Source organism: Grammomys surdaster, unplaced genomic scaffold (assembly GCF_004785775.1).
Source record: "Grammomys surdaster isolate TR1022 unplaced genomic scaffold, NIH_TR_1.0 99, whole genome shotgun sequence".
NCBI lineage: Eukaryota > Metazoa > Chordata > Mammalia > Rodentia > Muridae > Grammomys > Grammomys surdaster.
In genome coordinates, this window is record NW_021604578.1 from 17,588,684 (window position 1) to 17,603,405 (window position 14,722).

At 43.7% G+C, this 14,722-nt stretch overlaps 1 long non-coding RNA gene and 1 pseudogene across 1 annotated transcript in view; one reads left to right on the forward strand and one right to left on the reverse strand.

The window, feature by feature from the left end:
* LOC114635738 overlaps positions 1-2,441 on the reverse strand; it is a 156,870-nt gene extending 154,429 nt beyond the window's left edge. Inside the window, exon 1 of the long non-coding RNA XR_003713519.1 lies at positions 2,417-2,441. This is a non-coding gene — a long non-coding RNA (uncharacterized LOC114635738). The remainder of the gene's footprint in view (positions 1-2,416) is intronic.
* Positions 2,442-6,056: 3,615 nt separating this feature from the next.
* On the forward strand, positions 6,057-9,092 carry LOC114634800 (annotated as a pseudogene).
* The last annotated feature ends 5,630 nt before the right edge of the window (positions 9,093-14,722 follow it).

The following is a 14,722-nucleotide window of genomic DNA, read 5'->3' on the forward strand; positions in this document are numbered from 1 at the left end:
TTCCTTTCTTACCATGTGCAGTCATAACCTTCTGGGAAATTCCGCGTGCAGAACATAAAATAAGACTGACATCAGATCACGCCAAGCACTGTGCTAATTATGATTTGACTGACAAGCCTCCTTGTTCGAAATTCATCTCTAATCAGTCTAACACTTATGAGTGAGTGTGATGTGGCTTCCCTTCCACCCATTTAGTATCTCAAGTCAATAGCAGTTGCATCAGAGCAATTATCAAAGGGGAAGCCATTTTTAAAGACCCATATAATTTTATGGCTCTGCACTGATTGTGAATTAGGTTTGTAGGCTCATCCCATCTCTAGAGACACTTAAAATTATTATGGGAGAGACAAGAGACATTTCATGATAAAAGAATCACCTCTTCCTCGTCTGGAAACAAATCATCCAGTTCTGACAAACATGAGAGTGTTTTATTTACACTCCAACAATTTACCTGGAGCCAAGAGAGCAGGAATGAGTTCCTCCTCTGTCTGCCATCTCCAACCATCGAGACCCAGCCAACAGCACACTTCCTCAGGAAAGGGCAGGGGTCAGAGGGGCTGTAGAGTGATGTGTTCATTACTTATCCTGAGAGTATGAGTTCAACGGGCAGAGCAGGAATCTTGAAGAGTCCTGCTCTCTTCCTCTCCTCTCCAGAGCTTCAGAAATCCCCCAACCCAAAGTTCCAGGAATCAAGTGCCATCAGTTTTGCAGCTTCCAAATACGTAAAGGCCCATGCCAAGTCCTGAAGCATTAACCTCTTCTTCCCTTTGGTTCTAGAAGGCTTAGTTAATTGACTGAGGGAAGGAAGCAGGTAAAATTACAAACATTTAAATTAAAAAATCTCATTGCTGCTCAGATGACGTCAGAGAATGTTGATGTTTAAGTTTGGCTTTTTTTTTAAATGGGGTTCTTCTATGTATATTCCATGTTGGCCTTGAACTCACTATATACCCTAGGCTGGTCTTAAACTCAAATTAATTCTCCTGCCCCAGCTTCCTGAGTGCTGGGATTGCAAACAAGAGGCACTGTATTCAGTGAAATGCTGTTTTGACAGTATAGTTCAAAACCCAAACAGAACTGGAGAGATTGCTCAGTGATTGCCCTTCCAGAAGACCCAGGTTCAATTCCCAGCACCCACATACCAGCTCACATCTGAAACTCCAATTTGAGGAAATCCAATGCCTTCTTCTGTTCTTTGAAAGCACTAGGTACATATATGATTCAGAAATGTATAACGCCTGGCTTTGGCTACATTGCTGCTATAGTTTGGATGTGACATTCCCAAAAGGGCCCATATGTTAAAGGCTTGGTATCCAAATCATGGTGCTACTGGGAGTTGGTTGAACTTCAAGGAGTGGAGCCTAGTTAGAGAAAATCAGGTCACTGGGAGCATGCACTTGAAGGCAAAACACACATAAAATAAAAATAAATAAAATTTAAAAACAATAAAAGTTGGCTAAATGCGTTTTAAAGAATCATAAAATATAATAGAATATATCTATGTGACTGCCTATGATAATGCCTGTTCCAATTGTACAAGTATATGTATAAATGTACCATATATATATATATATATATATATATATATATATATGTCATTAGTTAACACTCATATAATGCTTAATATTCGCCAAGGACTGCAAGGTGCTTTATTCAGTGTTCATGATCATTCCATAAGGTAGAACTACTTTTAAACCAGTTATATAGTTGGAAGGACTGAAACACAAAATGTTTATGCAGTATATCCAAGACTATCCAGCCAGCAAATAGAGGTGATAGAATTAAGATGCAGGTAATCCAGGCTACAATCTACACTTAACTACTGAAGTATCCTGTTTCCTAAATATATTTCTTACACTGAGTTTTATATTTATGATAAGTTTGGTGACTACAAATTTAATGGGATTATGTATAACATATATCCCATGTTAGTTCTAAGTTCAAACAGTGGTCACTCTGCCAGATCATAGGAGATAAAGTTTGACTCAGAAAATGTGGTCGCGATGTCAAATATTCTAGTGTCACTACCAACACCACCCTTGCCTCCAACCATAAACAAGAGAGCTCCTGGAATAGCATCACTTCTTACATGAAATAATCTCAAACCCATTCTGCCAAGATTAATAAAAAAAAAAAATTTGCTTATATTCTGGGAAAGTTATTGCACCATTAGCAATGAAATCTAAAGCTTTTCAGAAACTACTTAGTCTTGGAGGGGGTGGAGTAGCTATAGAATTACATCATAAAATAACCATTGCAAAGTTTATTTTCCTTATCCTGGATTACAAAGAGCTGTGCTAACTACAAGGAGATCACATAATCCAATGAAAACATCCCTAAACTTTTAGTCATGGTATCTGACCTTCACCCTGCCAGTTATGTAACTTGGGCAGATCATTTATTAACAACAGCTTACCCTAGCTGAGATTTTATGAGTCCACATTCATGGTTTTTAGTTCCAACAACCAATCTCTGAGGGAGGTGCAGGGAACTATCAGAGAGACAGATCTCACATGATTCTGCTCTCTGCTTTCCTCTCTTCCTTCCCATCCACAGACTTCCCTCTCTCCTAAACAGAATAGCAGTCATGTGGGTCAGAAGGCAGAGCATTCAATCACAGGTGAAAGGTGAGAGCTGGAAAACTTGGCTCTCTCAGGCCAGGCCTCTGAGACGCCTCCTCTGGTCTGCATATTCTCCATCCCACTGTGCATTATCTCCACACCCTTGGGTCCCCTGTACTAGCTCTGAGCTCCAGCCCCTAGCTTCTCAGGGACACATTGCTCCTAACAGGTGAGTCTACCTCCTTCTTCAGAAGATGAAGCTAGAGACACCTCTAGCTTAATATATATTAAATATCTATAAAATCTATAATATATCAGTATAGATATTATATACTTTATAATATATTATATATTATATGTATATAATATAGATATTTTTATAGATAATATATATGTATATTAGAGAGAGAAAGAGAGAGAAACCCCTTCATTGATTTCCTACCCCCCTGCCCCACTGGTCAGGCCCTAACCAGTGACTGAACCTGCAGGAATATAAAAGCACAGCACCTTCACTGAGTAAACCAGTTCAACAATGTCAATCAAATCTGCCCTCCAGCTCCTTACAAGATGAAGCCTGTTGCATGCAGCTGGAACTACACCTTCAGTTGGCTTTTTCACCTTGTCTACTTCCTCCCTCCACTGCTGTGCAGGCTTTCCCCCCATAGGCCTTTCCTTAATAAAACACTTATCCTCTTATCTCTTATTCTCCAGATCTACCTCTAGAAACATGACCTGAACTCTCACCCCCACCACGCCCTCTATTGCAGGCCTAGCCTGATTTAAAAAGACTGATCTCACCGAATTTTCTCTCTAAGATGTTTAGCATATCCCTCACAGGCAAGCAGGTTAGGGCAGAGCCAATGCTACACCTATGGTGGCCATCTTAAATCCAAAGATGAGAAGACAGATGCCTCGTGTAAGGTTCCTCGGGTAGGGTCTTCCACCAGGGGCCTTCTCTGTGAAGGTCAGTACTCATTGGTCAGCCATTGATACACCATTGATACTATCCATTTAGCTGTCATTCTCCAACAGCCCTCTCAGCCAGGAAACTAACAGGATGGGTGGGGAATAGATACAGGCGTCTCTGGTTATGAGATCTTCTGACTATCACAGACACCACAAAGATCTTACAACTCTGCTTCAGGCTTTCAGACATCAGAGCCTTCCCTTATCACTTAAAAGCCAGAAGAGACACTGAAGCTTTGTCTCCCAATACTTAGATAAAGGTATTTGTGGTAGCCTTAGGTTACTGTAACATATATCTTGGAGAACTCAATTAATAAAGAGGAAAAGGTTGTCTTGGATCACAGTTTTGGAAATTTCAGCAATTGTTTGGCCTGTCACTTTGAGGCCTAGATAAAACAGCATGTCCCAGTGAGGCCTAGATGAAGCCCACACCTCAGCATCCGAGAAGTGAAGAGAGGGAGAGGAAAGGGTTGTGTCCAACATCTGCTTCAAGTGCATGCTCCCAGTGATCTGATTCCCACTAACTAGGCTCCACTCCTTGAAGTTCTGACAACTCCCAATAGCACCATGATTTAGATACCAAGCCTTTAACACATGGGCCCTTTGGGAAATTTCACATCCAAACTACAGCACCAATGTAGCCAAACCCAGGCGTTTTCCTAAGGTCACACCACTGACAGTAAATCTTTCCTCTAAGTCTCAGTCTGTTGACTTGGAGTGGGGGTGTGTTGAGCACAGAACCAGCCTACAGGCAGAGAAGTGAGGACTAAGGAGTTCAGCACTGTCATTTCAAATCAGGCCTCTGAGCATCTCTGGTTGTCTCCAGACTTACTGGTGGCAATTGATTGGTTTGAATTTCTTGACCTCTCACTCACTTGGGTAAACAATATGAAGTATAAACTGACTTTCACCATGTGAGGAGACCTAATCGATACAGTGAATTATACTTACACCCAGACCTAGCATGGTGTCTGCCACACCTGAATCCATTGGAGTACCACTGCAGTGGAGTCACTGCACCCAAAGCTCATATTGCATACTCAGCTATGACTGCAAAAACTCATTTTACTTATCATGTCACCAAACAATGAAATATGTTAATGAATGTTCATAAATACATGTAAATATAAAGCATACTTTTATATTATCCATGTTACTTACATATGTCTAATTCAATATATATTGAATTTGTGCGTAAAGAACAATTTAGCCAGCAGTAAAATTCAACTATAGGATAGATAGATAGATAGATAGATAGATAGATAGATAGATAGATAGATATTTAAGAAATTGATGAAAAATGCAGAGACAAAGAATGGAGCAGAGACTGAAGAAAAGGCTATCCAGTGACCACCCTACCTAAGGACCCATTCCATCTGCAGACACCAAGAAGTACTTGCTGACAGGAGACTGGTATGGCTGTCCCTTGAGAGGCTCTGCCAGCACTTGACCAATACAGATACAGATGCTCACAGCCAACTGTGGGACTGTGTAAGGGTATCCTGGGTCATGGTTGAGCAGGTGCCTAGAACCCCGAGACTCTGCAGACTCTGCATGGGATTCTGCGTGAGAACCGGCAGGAGTTTGCGCCCCCCAGAATCCAGGATCCTGAAAAGCAGTCCCGGTCTCCATAGAATTACATTGTTCAGTCACATAGGCCAGGCTATAGGCCTCAGGCTCTAGGGATTTACATACTAATGAAGCCCAGAGGACAGAGCAAATTAAGCATGCCTCCCCCAGGTCCTCCCCCCAATCCTCCCCCTTTTCTCCCTCCCTATATAGCTCAGGACTGCCCTGAGTTTTGGGGGGTACACCTAGATCCATCTATTATCCGCCATGACAATAAACCTTTTTGGAACCAAGGACTTCCTCATGTTATTGGGGCCTGCCGCCGCCAAAGCCTCTAGGCCGCTGGAACTATAGGGTTCCTCCCGAATGTGGGACCCGCCACAGTGTGGAAGCCCCTCCAGGGCCCCACCGCTGTGGTGACCTCTAAATTTTCCCCACAGCCAACCATCAGATTGAGCATGGGCACACCAATGGAGCAGTTAGGGGAAGGACTGAAGGAGCTGAAGGGGATTGCAACCCCATAGGAGGAACAAGAATATAAACTAACCAGATCCCCCAGAGCTCCCAGGGACTAAATCACCAACCAAAAGAGTACCCATTGAAGACCCCATGGCTCCAGCTGCATATGTAGCAGAGGATTGACTTAGCAGGCAACAATAGGAGGGGAAGCCCTTCGTCCTGTGGACGCTAGATGCCCCAGCATAAGGGGATAGTAGGACAGTGAAGCTCGAGTGGTTGGGTGAGTGAGGGAGCACCCTCATAGGGACAGAGAGGTAAATGGGGGATGGGATATTGGGTTTGCAGAGGGGAAACTGGGAGGGGGACAATATTTAAAATGTAAATAAATAAAATAACCAATAAAAAGAGAAAGAAAGAAATTGGTGACAGGCTCTCTGCTCCTCTCCATTCTAGAGAGAGCCACATCTTCTTGTGCAGAACCAGTCTTGTCCCTGAGATATGATGGCAAAGGTGCCTAGTTACCAGGATTTCCTTCATGTCTGGCAAAGAAGGTATTGTGCCATCAATGACCCCTTCATTGACCTCAACTACATAGTCTACATGTTCCAGTATGACTCTACCCATGGCAAGTTCAACAGCACAGTCAAGGCTGAGAACAGGAAGCTTGTAATCAATAGGAAAGCCATCACCAACTTCCAGGAGCAAGATCTTGCCAACATCAAAGGGGATGATACTGGTGCCAAGTATGCTGTGGAATATACTAGTGTCTTCACCACCATGGAGAAGGCCAAGGCTCACTTGAAGGGTGGGACCAAAGGGGCTATCACTTCTGTTCCTTCTGCCAATGCCCCCATGTTTGTGATGGGTATGAAATACAACAACTCACTCAAGATTGTCAGCATTGCTTCCTGCACCACCAATTGCTTAGCAACCATGACAACTCAGGCATCATGGAGGATTCATGACCATAGTCCATGCATCACTGCCACCCAGAAGACTGTGCATGGCCCTTCTGGGAAGCAGTGGCATGATGGCGGTGAGGCTGCCCAGAATATCATCACTATATCTACTAGTGCTGCCAAGGCTGTGGGCGAGGTCATCCCAGAGCTGATCAGGAAGCTCACTGACATGGCTTTCCATGTTCCTACCACCAATGTATCCATCGTGGGTCTGACATGCCACCTAGACAAAGCTGCCAAGTATGATGACATCAAGGAGGTGATGAAGCAGGCATCTGAGGGCCCACTTAAGGCCATCTTGGGCTACACTGAGGACCAGGTTTTCTCCTGCGACTTTAACAATGACTCCCATTCTTCTACCTTTGAGGCTGGGGCTGGCATTGCTCTTAATGACAACTTTGTAAAGCTCATTTCCTGGTATGACAATAAATACGGCTACAGCAACAGGGTGGTGGACCTCACGGCTTACATGGCCTCCAAGGAGTAAGCAGCCCTGGACCACCCACCCTAAGCAAGGACACAGGAGAGTAAGAGAGAGGCCCTCGGCTGCTGAGGAGTCCCTGTCCCAAGCTCCCTCACAGTTTCCATCCCAGACCCCTAGAATTACAGGAAGGGCTTAGTGGGGCTTATCATCAATAAAGTTCACTGCATCCAAAAAAAAAAAAAGAGAAAGAAAGAAAAGAAATTGGTTACATAGTAAAATTGTAATGACTCACCTCACAGATACACTTCCATTTCACTTTTACAGGCTTCACTCACCAGCTGTCCCCCACTAGCAGCAGAATAATTGTGGTAGTTTGAATGAGAAATGTCCACAGAGAGCTCCTGTATTTGAACACGTGACTCCCTACTGTCTGGGAAGTTCATGGAGACTTTAAGAGGAAGAGCCGGAAGCTCACTGAAGGCAGGCTTCTCTGTGCTTTCCTGCCTGTTACATGCCTCCCCCATCATGATGGACCCCATCCTCTAGGAGCAGAGGAAAAATCAGTCTTCTCTTTCCTAAACTGATTCTTTGGTCAGGGGATTTTATCACAGCAACGGAAAAGTAACTGCTAAGACGGTATAATTGAATGAAGGGAAAATTTAATGGGGAAAAAATCATCTATTTACTTTTTGTTTCAAACAAAAGACCACCACTCCTGTTCTATTTATCCACAAACCGAGGATCCAACAGTTCCCTGAGAAGATCAGTTTGGACACTGTGCACTGAAGCCATCATCACCGCATTTAGAGTTAAGAGGATTGATTCAGAGGCTCGATCACATCATGCAGTCTTGTGACAGACAGCCGAACCCCAACTGTATTGTCACCAAAGCATGGAAACGCTGAAACCAGGTTTAGAGATAAATTCCCAAAATACTGAAGACCCCGGAAGTATTTAGATTGGAATTCTAGAGCTCAGTCATAGTTCTTCTCTGTAGGCAACCAGTGAAATTTCTAGAAAGGAATTTATACAGCGCATACATAAGTGGGGTGGGTTATTCCTTTTAAATAGTTTCAGATTTTAGGACTATTTTATGTAATGAACATCAAAGGAGAGCTAAGTATCTAATAATGCTAGTGAAAGAGGGGGGAGGGTCGTTCGCTCCCTCCCTTTATTTAAATGTCAGACAATGTGATGCCTGGGAAACTAGGAAGGGGAAAAATACTCCAAAATCCAAGGAAAGTAGAAAGTAACCCAGCCAAGAACAATTGATTCAGTTAATTTCCTAGGTCAAGACCCCCTCAGGGCAAGCTCCCCACTACATACTGAGGATAAACAAATGACTAAATCCCACCCCCTTTCTGATGGGAAATGCAAAACCTTGAGGTGGACATTAGGAGAAAACAAAGAATAAAAGTATGACCCAGGGACCCTGGGGAGGGCAGGTGGGCTGGCAGGAGCCTAAGAAAGATGATCAGTTTGTTTGTCTCCACCAGCTGAGAAAGCCACAGTGCTCTATCAGTGGCTGCCCTGGACCATTAACTGTTATCCATCCCCGGTAATAGCAGGGAGAGTAAGAGCAAGCTCCACATGATTACCAAGTGTCTACCACAGGCACTGCATTAACTACTTCTGATTGCTATAACCAAAATACCTAGCATGCCCAAGAGCAGGAAGAAGGCGGCTCACAGTTTCAGAGGGTTCAGCCCACAGCCCTTGGCTCGCTTGATTCTGGACCCAGAGTGAGGCAACAGGAAGTGTGTGTGGGAGGCTTTCACCTCATGGCAGAGTAAGATGTGAGATGAGGCCTGGACAACCCAAGGATACACTTGCTATGACATTATTTCCTCTAGATAGATGATAGATAGATAGATAGATAGATAGATAGATAGATAGATAGATAGATCTTATTTTTAATGATAGTTCTTAAATGCTTTAATCTTCCTTATAATCCACCACCCACCCACCAGAGGTAATAGAAAAGAAAGGATACAGGGAAGTGGACCTATTCAGAAAGGTTCTTTGGAGCAACTCCGTTCTGTGTTGTCTGAAAATCAACAGTTCAGTTCACAGGATAACAGGCAGCAGCAGTCCAATCCACTCAAAAACACCACATGGAAATACCAGCAGTCCAATTCGGTAGAGTCGAGTTAGCAACAGTGATAAAAGGACTGAGCAGAGACAGCCAGGCCTCAGCCTCAGCTCTAGAGACCAACAGGAACACCAGGGGTAGTTCTCAGCTGTGCCTCTCTCAGGGAAGCGAAGACCAGAGATGCAAGACCCAGAAGTGTTGCACAGCTAGTTGTACCAGCAAGCCAAGCTTGTTTCTGTCACTCCATGGAGTCCTATTCATACCCTCCAAACATTGTATGTCCTCCATGTGCCTTGCCCCAGCACAGATCAATACATGTATCCAATCAGCCCAAGTCCTTGGAAGCAGCAACAAACTGCAGTACACCACAAGGTTTTTGGTGCGTTTCTCTCTACAGTGTCCTGACAAATGCAGCTCAACTATGCAATGTAAGGCAGACCAATACATGCTTGTCGCTAGCAAAGAAGCCTTCATCACCTGTCCTTTCACATTCTGCTTGCTTTACATCCTCTCTCCTGTATCTGCTTCAGTGAAATATTCCTTCACAAGTTCGCCTTAGCCTTTCACACCTGTGTCCACTTTAACAAAACACTTCTTCACGTGTTTGCCCCAAAAAACATCATCCAACCAACTTTCCAAAGAACCCCAAAGTTTCCACTTCATAGGCCCTATCTTATTATCTGTTATTACTTCCCACTTAGACTATCACATTATGAATCCTTCAAGAAATTAATCCAGGGCTGGAAGATGTCTCAGCAGGTCATAGCCAAGCCTGAGTTCAATCCCCAGAACCTACATGGTGGAGAGAAAGAACTGATTCCCAAAAGTTGTCTACACACACACATACACACATTAAAAAAGAAATTAGTCCACTGAATAGGTTAAAGTTCTCAAGATCTACTCACATCCCAAAAGTTCATCAGATGGCAACCATGCACACTACAGACAAACCTAAGAGAGACATTTCATACTCAACCATAACAATTATCCCCATTTGACAGATAGATAAATTGAAGCTAGAAAGTTAAAATACCCTGAGCTCATTCCAAAGATAACAAATAAAAGAACTAACATTCACGCCAATGCTCAACTAACACAAAAGTCTAAGACTTCCTCTCCTCCACCCTGTGTCCTCATGTAGGTTATGGCTAATTATACAATGCTTTTGCCCTATTCCATCTCCTAGAGAGCAATGAGGAGAATATGCTATTCCTCTGATCTATGGTCCAAGAATAGACTGAGAAGGTTAGTCACAAACCACCAAATAAGACTTAAGTACTGGTAGATCCAGCTTCCTAGAGGCTCCATAGTGGGATACCTTTGGGGGTTTATACACTGACCTAATCTGGAGCTTCCAAAGAGCTGAAAGGGGGGCTCTGGGCTTGTCGAGATCAAGATATACCCTATTGCCTATTTATTCTAAGGTACTCCATAACATATAAAATAGTATGGCTTTATCAGGTTGTGTCTTGTGCTAGGAAACTCCATTTTACAAGTGACTTTCTACTGAATTTTGAGAGAGAAGGATTACTGAGGCCCCTAAATGGACCTACAAACCATCATCTGTCACAGAGCACTCATCTAGCACAGACTGACAAGCTGACATTCCTGAAAGCCACCCTATTCATTTATTGGGATAACTTGAAACTATAGGCATCCATGGGTGTGTTAAAATCATATCAGGGAACTGAATCCCAAGAACTTGTCAGATACACCAGACTGAGAAAAGGGAACAAGCCCCTCATCTGGACCCACAAAGTCCTGAACACTTACCCCACAATGCCATAGCCCCACACCAACCTGCCACCTCATACCTAGTGTTTAGGTCAAGGACTAACAGAGGACTCCCTGGTTGTCCCCTCAAGCTTCAGCTCAGCTTGGTCCCCCACTGTTGACATGGCCTCCTTGCCTGCTCACCTTCCCACATGTCACCCATGTGGACCTGGACCACACCCAACTCTTTCCTGAACCTGACTTCACCTCACAGCTGATCTGCAGCGCCACGCTCATCCACTGACTCCAGCATCCCAGCTGCAACTTCCTTCCGGCACTGGCCATATCACTGCAGACTCTCAGCCCACTTCTGAACCTACTGCTACATCTTTAACTTAGAGTCATTTTATAAACCACTTATACACACAGCTATGTGTGCCATGAGAGTCCATATTGGTGATAAATGTTGGAATAAAAGAACCTGTCTCAGTTAGATGACCGAAGTAGGCTGGATTATATGACAAATCGCTAACATTGAAACCACTGAGCCTCGTGAATCTGCTGTTATTCAATACATTCTGACATTGTGGAGAGACACGGATGTGTGTGTCTGTTTCAGGCGCTCACAACAGGGCTCACAAGCCACTTTTGAATTATTGGGATCTATTAAGGTGTATCATGAGTGCCAGTGTCTCATCTAATTTTTGTGAAATGAGTCCTTCAGTTCTCCTTTCTGAGAGCACATACATTAGTCCATAAAACTGAACTCAGGGAAATGTTCATTTTCTCATGTACACCTCTCATGCAGGTCCTCAGACATCACGGCACTTGAGAAAGAAGGCAGTTGGTAAAGCTAACAAACCAAGAGGTAAAATCATGCCAGCTATAATAAGCATCACCGAGATAGATGGTAAAGGTTGGAGGAAGAGGGAAGATAATGAGATGGGGAGACACCCACCTAAACAGAGTATCTAAGAAGGCTTCTCTGAGACGGGGACATGGTTATCACCACAAATCAACATCCTTTTGTAAATTGAAGATTGGTCATCAGGCTAAAATTGTGCCCGATCCTCCTGCCTTCCTAGAGAATTCTTTTCCCCAAGTAATCTTTATAGAGTAAAGAATCTGTAGACACACAGTCTCTACAGACCTGTCTAACTGATTCAACAGACAAGCCCTGTCATCTCCTGTTCCCTTTAGACAAAGGCTGGTGTCTCTGTGACAGCAGCAACAGGAATATATCACTACCACAGCTATCGCTGCAGAACTGTGCCTTCTCAGCAACTGTCCCTGAGAAGGGATAGAGAAACCAGGGAGGTGTTTGAACATCCTAAAGCAGAGTAAATAAAAATGAATTTATGGAAATCTGAGGTAGGATGGATGGTGGCTTAGAAATTGCTTCCATGTGGTGCTGTGAATGAGACGTGTCCAATAACAGAATAATTCCGTTTCAAAGAGAGAAAGGTGAGAAGAACATCAGAAGTCACAAAGGGGAAACGGGGCAGCTGCAGAGTGCAGAGGACTGGGCCGCAGAGCATGCAAGTCACTGGTGGGTGTAAGGGAACTAAACACCTCTCCCAGAGGGAGGCTGCATAATCTTGATGAAAAGACAAGCAGTCATACCACAGGAGAGACCCACAGTCCTCTAATCCTGATGTAGGTTTCAGTGAGACATGGACTCCTCCAGTGTGGTAAGTCAACAGTAGAGAGAAGGTTCACTTTGTCACAGCCCATGTAAGGGCTGTGCCTGGGTGCCACTTTGAGAATCTATTATTTAAGACTGACCCACCCTGGAATGGGGGTAGAGGGAGCTGGTAATAAGGAAGAAATTCAGGACAAAGGTCCTGACCTGTCAGAGACCCTATGGTGAGAAAAGGCCATGCATGCATGTGTAGAAGGGCACATGTGCACACACAGAGCACAGACATGCAAACAAGAAAGTACAGTCTGTGGGCTGTTAACTTAGTTAGGGTTATTATTGCTGTGATAAAACACCTTGACCAAAACAACTTGGGAAGAGATTCATTTGGCTCACACTTCCACACTGTAGTCCATCATTGAAAGAAGTCAGGACAGGAACTCAAACAGGACAGGAACCTGGAGGCAGGTGCCATGAACAGAGGCCATGAAGAGGTATGGCTCAAAGGGTCCTCATCCAACCTTCTTATTCTACCTAAGAATAAGTACTCTACCTAAGATGGTGGCCCAGCCTAGCCAATGAGAGGACAGATCCCACTGAGCTATACATTGAGTCAGGAGTGAATAGTTAACCCCAAGCCCCATCAGCAAGAGACTCCTGGAGATCTGGCTAGAGAGACCATAAAAGAGGCTTCCTGGCAGACAAATCCATAGAAACAGAAAGTAGATTAGTGTTTGCCTAGCTCAGAGGTGTTGGGGAAAACAAGGAGTACTGCTAATTGGTATGAGGTTTCCTTTAGGGCACTGAGAATGTTCTAAAGTTGATTGTGGTGATGGCTGCACAGGGTTGTGAACACATTAAAACCACTTAATTGTATGTTTCAGCTGGGCAAGGTGGATGGTATGCAAATTATATCTCAGAAAAGCTGATTTGGGTTTTGGGTTTGGGTTTGTTTTTTTTTTTTTAATGTTTGCTCTCTCATTCTCTGGGAGAACAAGAGGAGGGATCATGTAAACTTGGATCTTCCCACAACTCCCTTCACCTTGTAAAGAACCTAAGAATGAAGCGAAGCAGGCTAAAGCTATGAGCTGCAAGGAGAACTCAACCTGAGCCGCTCAGCTACTTGATCCAAGGCCAGTCCTATATCCTTCAATGTCTAAGCTGCATAATCCTCTCCCTCTCCTGCATCCCCTCCCCAAAAGCCTTCTTTGTTTAAACTAGTTTAAACTAAGTTTCTAACTCCAAATTCTGCTAGAAGGCATTCCTAAAGCCTGTTCAAATTTGTTCTGGCACCAGCTGTGAATGAGTGTGCCCACCTACCTCCGTGAACCCTCAATGGCACCAACTTTTTACTTTACTCATCCATTTGTTCAGAGATAGGTCCAAAGATTGCAGAGTTTACTGCAGGTACCAAACCCCCACACTATTGCTGATGCCAAGAAAAGCTTGCAGACAGGAGCCTGGTATGGCTGTCCCTGAGAGGTTCTATCAGCACCTGATCAATACAGATGCTGCTCACAGTCAACTATTGGAATGAACCCCTAGGATCCCAATGGAAGAGCTAGGGGAAGGACTGTAAGAGCTGAAGGGGATTGCAACCCCATACAAAAAAACAATATCAACTAACTGGATCACCCAGAGCCCCCAGGGACCAAACCACCAACCAAAGAGCACACACATGTAGCAGAGGTTGGCCTTATCTGACATCGATGGGAGGGAGGCCCTTAGTCCTGAGGGGCTCGATGTCCCAGCATAGGGGAATGCTAGGGCGGTGAGGCAGGAGTGGGGGAGTGGGTGGAAGAGCACACTCCTAGAGGCAAAGGGGAAGGAGGAGAGGACAGATGTGGAATGGGGGAGTTTGTGAGGAGTAACTGTGAAAGGGGATATCATTTGAAGTGTAAATGAATAAAATGATTAATTAAAAAAATATTCAAAAGATTAACTGAGAATATACAGTGACAGTTTAAAAATGCAGATTTTAGATTTCTACAGAGGGTAAACATTAGTATTAACTCATCTTTGTCCTTCTTTAAATCATCTATTTTTATAGGAACTGTTTATAGAATGATGCTAATAAGCCTTTTGTCTATGACTATGTTTTCAGCTTATCACTTGGCTCTTAATGATGATTTTGATACACAGAAATACTTTGTGCATAAGACACCAAGTATTTCTTTGTAGCTTTCCATCCTGAGCTGAGACAAATTCTCATTTCTATTCACACAGATGCCTGTAGCTTCATTCTGTGAATAGGGCCTCTATCACCTGATATTTTCGACTACCGTAAGGGTTTATTTCTTTTTACCAGAAATAGTTCAATAATTGCTCCCAGTATTCACT